The sequence below is a fragment of the Oryzias latipes genome, chromosome 20 (assembly GCF_053564925.1).
Source record: "Oryzias latipes strain Hd-rR chromosome 20, Olatipes_Hd-rR_3.1".
NCBI lineage: Eukaryota > Metazoa > Chordata > Actinopteri > Beloniformes > Adrianichthyidae > Oryzias > Oryzias latipes.
Genome location: NC_136256.1, coordinates 23,684,069 through 23,692,538, shown reverse-complemented (window position 1 = coordinate 23,692,538; position 8,470 = coordinate 23,684,069). Strand labels below are relative to the sequence as shown.

Sequence of the window (8,470 nt, the reverse complement as noted above, 5' to 3'; positions counted from 1 at the left end):
TTGCCAATTTTCTTTAGCACACTTGAGAAACAAAAAGAGTTTTCCATGCATGTCTAAAATCCGAGGTTAAATACTTCTGTTGCTGTGTTGATATCACAATTTTTAAGTACAAGGACCAATGCATTTCCATGTAAATGACCCACGCAGTTGAGCAGGCAATCAGAGGAGCAGACAAGCAAGGAAAGAAAAGCAAGATAAGATAGGCTGAATTAAAAACATCCTTTCCAAAGTAGACAAAAACATTGTTTTTCCTAAACCGTTATATGGGAAACACAAGCTAAAAGGTCAGATTATTTCAGCAATCAAGGTCTTTTTCAGAGTCGAATAATTTAATGGAGGTTTGCGAGAAGGCAGAGCACGCTACACTAGAATTTTTTGTGAAGCTGCAGCTGCACCACAATAGGCAGAACAGAAGTGACTGCACAATCAGAAAATCAATGGATTAAGCTCTCTGCTTTGGGAAGTGAAAAAAGCAATCTTTCTATGCTTATAGAAAACAAAACCTAAATAATATGTTGAAAAGAATATCACAGTTATGGCGCCAAATAAAAAGCTACAGTTTAAGAACAATGAGCAAAACTGAAAATTTCTTACCCATGTTCGAATTCTGAAGAACATTTGTTTTAGGAGTGCACTTCTTTCATACGTTTTACCTATTACCGATCTCATCTGAGCCACAGGAAAAGATTACACAAACATTGAGATTTCCTGGATGGCAAAAAAAACTAAAAACCAAAGTAACAACTGAAACAGGAAAACGATTAGTGTGCAAAACCTTAGTGGTTTTCCTGTAGTATGCAAAATGGAAAACGTGTCCAAAAATATAAATCAGGTACAGTTTTTGCTTGAGTGAGGCTGTTTGAATTCCTTATAGAGGGAGATTTGGTTTTCAAAGTGTTGCAGAGCACAACAAAATTTAGTTTTTATAGCTGCCAACCTATAAATTTTAGGAGATTTGAAAGGAAAAGACAGTATTTTAACAAGTACAACAAAGGTTTACATGGCACACTTTTTTTTAAACATTTGGGCCATTTGTTTTTCTTTTAATACATCCAAATAAAAAATGTCCTTGTGATCGATATAAGCTTAGTTTAAGCAAAAAACACAAGATTAAAAAATGTCAGCGTTTGAATAAAAATTCGAACATTTGTCCTATTCAAGATTCTTTTGGTCACTTTTCATCTTAAAGTCATCAAGTAAACATTTTAGTGATCAAATCTTAGAGTCGAAGTCTGCATTTAATGTCAGGGTTGTTAGGGTACAGCAGAATTTACCCCCTCCCAGATTCCTCCTAGGCTGACAAACGTCAACAAAGACCCAAAGAGACACCAAAGAGAGGTGAGCAGTGAACTTGAACTGAAGCCTCATTGTACTGGCTCATTATGGGGTCCCACTGTGAGGAAGAGGCTATTTTGTAGCACCACAAGGTCAATATCGGAAAGGCAGGGCGAGGGGAAGGGATCAGCCATGAGATTTTTAATTTGGAAATGCGTAAAAAGACTTTGTTGTGAAAGGAAATAGTCTGAATTCTAACGGACTTTGGGGATTGAAAACGCAAAAAGTAAAAATGAGGTTGGCTGTTTGTTCCCTTGTACATGATGCCTTTTTTACTACTGTAGTGAACAGTATCAATCCAGAATTTATTAAAATATTTCCAATTTTTGCTTCTGAAGCCTTTTGCATCACAAATCATTCCTCTGAAATTCATGCAGTTTATGAAAAAGTGTCTAGAATATCTGTTTTAAAGCTGTTCAAATGTTTCCACCCTGCTTGGATTCACTTTCCCAGGAATTTTGATTTCACTTCCAAATAGATTTGAAAAGGGAAGCTGTCACACTCTATTATTGCAACCTCAGTGTTTCAGAGCTCTTTCCAAATCCAGTGGTTTTCCATAACAATGCAAATTAAAGGGTGCAAAGCTGGAGCAGACCAGACTTGTAATTTCCCATCCAGAGGACAGTAGTTCCTGACAACAAAGTGGTCTGTATGCCCTTTGTAGATTTGACAGAAAATGAAATTCCAAATTGGAAGTTGTTACGTGCAATAAAAAAAAAGTTTTGATCTCATTTTGCAAGGATAAGCACATTGAGAGATACACACTAAAGCTATAAAAAAAGCTTTAGTGCCAATAAGCAGTAAAGAAGTTTCAGTTTAGTTTCAAGTTTTATTCATGATTAAAATAACAACAAGATGAATGGCTTTACCTACCATAATGCAAATATGAATGTTATTGGTGGAAACTGGTAACTGAATATAGTAGCTAACTGCTAAACTGCTGAGGGTTTCTAAAGTAAAGCACTGTTTGGTAAACTTCAGTAGTTAATAAAGTTAATTCAAAAATTTTAGAGGTTGCCAAAATCACAATTTTAAGCAGGAATTTTTCAGAAAGAGCTGAAAGTGTGCTGTGGGTTTAGATGCCGGAAAAAAAACAATGGGAGAAAATGTAATTAATAATTAGAAAAAATACATTAAAGAATTGTGATATGTTTGGAGGTGAAACTATGCAAAAGCATTAATTCAATTATTTTTTAAAAGCTGGTGTGATTAATATGTTTTTATTTTCTGTTTACTTAAGGCCAAATAACTAAAATAATTGCCTGAAGGAGCTGAACATAGCCAGTTTATACCGCAAATAATTAAATCAGAAAACTGATTGACTAAATGCTAAATGTTCAATTTTGAAATCAGGAGATGAAAGTTAAAATCTAGGGATGCAACAATTTGCTTTTCCCATGATTTGCTTCAAATCTCAATTTCTGGGTATTACAAAACAACAACAAACAAAAAATGTTATGAAAATCTGTTTTTACATTTGCAAATGAGCAAGTAAGAGTGGAGGACAACCTTTTGGTTGGCCTTTAAAAGAGGTGCAATGTATTAAAACAATTCTAAATAAATTAAATATGGCACAATACATGTTTTTGATACTTTTAACTTAAACATATGTAAATGTATGTTGTAAGGATGCAACAATTTCTACTTTCCCCACCATTTGGTTTACTGGTGTAACATACAGTTTAGTTTTAAACAAAGACTTGTGCGGTACATCGATTATCTATCCACTGTTGGCGAGGAGCAATCCTGCTTTAATTTTCCATCATCCCTTGGTTTACACTCTCTCCCACTAGCTTACAGCCCCTCACACCTCCAACCTAACATTACCGGTGCAACAAAAATGGTGAGCAAAATCAGAGTTACCCAGTTTTAAGCCAGATAGCAGCTCTGATGAGGAAAATTAAGACGTACGTGGATCTGGTCGTCTTCAAGAGGATGTATCGGAATGGAGCTGAGCAAAGAGTTTATGGCCCACTGATAGTAGCACCTATATCATTGTTTTTGTTTTTTTACTTTTGCTCCTGATTCACAATAAGACACAGAAATACAATTTTAAGTTGCATTTTCTTTATATATGGCCATCATCACGAATGAAACGCAACAAGAACATGTTGAAAACACTAAAATACAATTTTCATGGGAGGTTAAAATATAATATGGACTAAAATAAATGTACATAAGTGGGTTAATTAGATGTAACATCGTTCCTCAGATATGATACCAGTCGCCTCTGCTATTTTCTTTGACAGAATTGGCAAGAATCAGTGACCCACATCTCAGTTCAATGAACTGCTTAACTCAGACCTGTTTTCTTCGGCTCTCTCTGTCAATGGACGGGTGAGGAGGTAGGATGGGAGGCGGGGTCAAACCTCGCGGGAAGCTCTGATTCGATGCTGGAATCCCTTCCACTTCCTGATTGGCCGCTTTTGCTGTCGCTCCCGATCCGCTGCTGACGCTTTCCGCGCCATTCGGCGTGCACGCGCGAGGGAAAGAGGCACGTAACCGTTGGGAGACTGTCTGGAGTCTGTCTGAAATCGATAAATTTGGAAAATGGAGTTTTACGATTTCCGCGAATTGACGGAAACGCCGCTTGGTGGGAAATGTTTTATTTTTTATTTTTGCTTTCCTCCCTCTGATATTTTCGCACACGAGTCATCCCGCATAGCCGAATATTTATTTTATTTATTTATTTTAGATAAAGGCTCTGAAAGTTTTTCCTCTGCAGTCTGGCAGCAGACATCTCTTTATGCTCAGGTAGGTAAGAACGACGGCCGACAGGGTAATGTCCAACAGCAAGTCGCATTATTTCTCCTGTGTTATTATTTGTGTTTATCTGGAAAATGTAAAATATTTTTGCTTTTTTTAAAATTTTTTTACTGCGTATATATTTAGCGAGTCGCGTGGTACAATTGGGGCTGAATATTTTCTGAAATGATTACCAAAGATACGCTCTGTAGTTTGTGTATTTTCTAAGTTTCTTGATACTAAACAGTTCAGTTGTGGTAACTTTGACCTCAGTCACCCCGCTACTGCGCAGGTGACGCACCTCTGCTGACGCGAGACATCTTCTGTTGTCCTCTGCCGTTAGCCTAGCTAAGTTGAAATTCTACCTCGATCAACCTTATGGTTAGAATTATTTTAATTAATTTATGTATTTTTAACCTTTTTTTTTTAGTAATACCAAAGTCATGTTAGCATAACTAAGCTATAGAAAGCACAAGTAGACTTTACCAATGTATTGTTTGTTGGTTACATGTCTAAAAACGACCATGTATTCTTGTTGCCCCCTCCTTCTACCATTTGAATGCTGGGAAATATGTAACCATGGAGTTCAGTAGACAACACTAACAGGTCTGTGCCTTTAGCCATATATATATATATATATATATATATATATATATATATATATATATATATATATATATATATATATATATATATATATATATATATATATATATATATATATATATATATATATATATATATATATATATATATATATACATATGCACACACACTAAAAGGAGAAGAATGGCACACTTTAGGCTTAGAAAAAGACCTATCCAGACAGGATGATTTGTCTATGAAATGATAACTACAATGCTTTGGACAGCATGAGAGTGCCTGATCTACTGCCGCTGCGGCGGACCAAGTCTAGACGCTTTTGCTCTGTCGCTGCGGTTGTCTGCAGACGGTGCAGTCATATGACCTGGGGAGGCTTCCTCCTAACTTCCATTGCAGCTTATATCCTCGTTTGTAGCAAGATGGCTGCTAAGGCGCTAGAGGTTTCTTTCTATATGCAAGCTCAAGGTTGTAGAAGCATGACACCCCAATGGTGGGATGACTAGCGTAACTTGCATCACAACGAAACGTTGAATCTCAAGAACGTAGATAGAAGTTGATTTCTTAGGTTACTTTGTATCATGTCCGATACAAAGTAACCTAAGAAAGTAGATAGAAGTGCTAGAGATGTCAATTTTTAATGGTTTTTTTTCCGTTGCTAACTATTTGTCTTATGTTTAGCACTGCAGGACATCAAATTTTAAAAAATAAAAATAACTTTTTGATTGTTTAAGAACAGCTTTGCTTTTTTAAAAACACAATTGTTTACAGTTTTTCAATGCAACCTCAAGGATATTTGTTAAGCAAGTTATTAAATGCACTCATCAATGCTCAGTAGTAATCCCATACATGTTAAATAGATTTAAACTAAAATAAAGAAACTAGGCAATGACCTTTGTGCTTTTTGGTGTACTAAAAATGTTTTCTAGAAAGCAGAAAGTCCATGTTTTTTTAATTAAAAATACTAGATTTATAAAATGCCATTATTATTTTTCTGGGTACAAAAAAGCAATTGAAAAAGAAGTCAGGTTTGTTTGTATTTTCTGTTTTTTTTTTTTTTTTGAGTTCACTGATTTAGCAGACAGCAGTGAAATGTTTCTGGTTCAGTGGTTTGCAAGTTGTTTGAGTGTAAGATCTTCCAGCTTTCCTCCAAGCTTGGTCAAAGAATGTGAAACCCATTTGTTCATCTACCTGCTCAAACTAATGATTAAGTTTACAATTTTTGCAATACTAACACATTTAAAAAGTACTTAGATTATATTTGTTTTAATTTGCATATTGAGCAGATTTCGTACTGTCCTGATGTTTTCTCCAGCTCTGAGATAACAGAAAATGCTAACTATGACTGTAAAGGTGCTCCAGGCTTCATTCTGACAACAATAGTTACTTTCACTCTGAAAGTCTGAGATGTTTATCTTTTTTTCTGAAGCCTGAAGAGATCTCTTCATTTCCCCCATCTTTGTGCACACTTGCCTACTGTCAGACACCGACTTTTATCTCATCTCTTCTCATTGCCTAATGGCTTTTCAGTGATTGTATTGTTTTAACTGGGGTGTGTAGCCTCACCAAAAGCATGCAGGCCTGTCCTAAGTCTCATCCTGTGTGCAACAAAAATGACTGGAATTGCAATTAGAAAAGGTAAGGAAGAATTTTGTTATCGTAAAATTATCGTCATATTTACGCGTTACAACGTTTAAAATAATCAAACTACTTAAAGTTTCTAAATTTGAGTGGTAGTTAAGAATAAAAAGTGCTTAAACTTGGTAAGTACATTACTTATAATAATACTAAAGTATCTGTTAGAATGTACAATATATCCTAACTTAAAGTGGAACATTTATACACTTTTATTAGAATTGTAAACTAGAATTAAACTAGTTCTACCAGCACATTTTGTTCTAAGTTTTTTTTTTAATCTGTTTACGCAGTCTGGATCTTTTATTTTTGCATAAAAAAGGAATAGACTATAGGAATAGACTAGGAATTGAATTTTTTGCAACAAAAGTTTTTTTGGCCTTTAAGTAGAAAAGTACTTGTTTCTAATGGTTTTGTCTTTTACTGTTACAGGGGATTCATGGTTTCGTATAGTTTTTCACCCTCTCAGGCCTTCAGTCTATACGTTTTCCCACCAAAATGGTAAGGTCTGTGTTTACTTATTCATTACAATACACTTGAGCAGGTTTAATTAAAAAAAGCAGAGCAGAGAAAAGCAGGAATGCCTCCCAGTTCTGCAGTTTCTGAATGCAGTTAGTTGCCTGGGGGGAGATATCCCTTCTCTGTAGACAGTAGTATTTGGAAAGCTTGAACTGTGGCCGGCGATGCTGACATTCAGCCAATCAAATTACCTGTTGTTATGTACCTCTCTGCTGCTATCATTTTTTAATCCATACTTCTTTCTGATTTTTTTTTTTTTTAATCATGGATGTGGAATTTTTACTTAAGTGGAAAATGCTGATGCAAGAAACGCTCTCCGTCTGCATGGTGTTTTTCTGTGGGTTCATAGTCTCCACCCACAGTTTGGTCACGAGGTCTGACTTGATGATGATGACTGGTGAAAACTAGCTTTCATCCAGGCTCTAGCGCTTCCTGGGCTTTATTGCATATCTGTCTCTGTTTCTGCAAGTAAAACCTGAGAAAGTTTCAAAGCTTTGCTCTGTACAAAAGCAGCACCTGTCATTTCCTGCAGTAAATGCAGGGTTGTTGTTTATCTCACAGTCTTTGCTGTGTAATGACACACTTTCCTTTGACATTGGTGAGGCACACTGAAAGTCAAAACCCAGGCTGGGTGAAAGAGGATGGTGCCATTTGCTTGTCGTGGATCACAACTGGGACCCACAACTGTTGGACTTAGCCATGAAGCACTCGGAGCCACAAGCGTCCATTTTAGGCTGACGTGAAAGAGAGGAGCTGCACTGTAGCTGTTGGGGAGAAAAATGGGAATCACGGCGGAATAATTGCCAGGAAATGAAGAATACAAATTAAACAAACGAACGTTTAAGCGAATCGTAATTAAAAATACGAATGCGTGGAAACGTTAGCATGGTTTTAAGGGCTTTTATGAACCCAACTTTGTTATTTTAAAACGCCGTCTGTTTTATTTTAATCATGTCGAATTCATCCTAATATTTTGTATGATAAAAATAATAATTATACAATAAAAAATTATTCTTTATATATTATTTATGTATAAATACGTATTTTTACATTCAGTGATAAAATAATATTTACATCCAACTTAAAACAATACGTAATGTAAGAATTCGGTCGTAATCAGTTTCAGTCATTAAAAAAACTAAGAAATAATAAGAAGGCGCATGAAATAAACATATGATATATATACAATTTAAAATATTTGTATTTTCTTCTGTTTAAATTTAATATTTATCCAAAAGGAATATTTATGAATAGAAAAGCCTTTGAATAGCATTATATTTTGATTTACTGTATAGAAATAATAAAAAAATTATGATTGTTTGATTAAAAAGTAAAATTATAGCTTTAATAAATCTAAGCTTTATATATATTTAATATTAAAATACTATAATAATGATTTGTTGCTTTTAAAGATTGTTTTTGATGAAATTGCTATTTTATTTGGATTTGCTAAAACAAAGAAACTGATTACATTTCTATGCATGTTTTTTAAAACACAAAAATGATTCAATTGAGCTTTTGCAAATTTTTGTCGTAAACGGCCAATAATTTATGTCGACTGTGTATTAAAACTGTAACAAAATAAAAAATATACAATAAAGACATATTTTTAAATAAAAATGCACGGTTCACAATT

The 8,470-nt window shown here is 34.8% G+C and overlaps 1 long non-coding RNA gene across 2 annotated transcripts in view; it reads left to right on the top strand.

Annotated features, from left to right (window-relative positions):
* Positions 1-3,789: 3,789 nt before the first annotated feature.
* LOC105356694 (uncharacterized) overlaps positions 3,790-8,470 on the top strand; it is a 28,727-nt gene continuing 24,046 nt past the window's right edge. Inside the window, exons 1-2 of one of the 2 annotated variants that reach the window (XR_002292591.3) lie at positions 3,790-3,928; positions 4,031-4,089. This is a non-coding gene — a long non-coding RNA (uncharacterized LOC105356694). Of the gene's footprint in view, positions 3,929-4,030; positions 6,817-8,470 lie in introns of those variants that run through there. The other variant, XR_013652196.1, reaches the window with a different exon arrangement.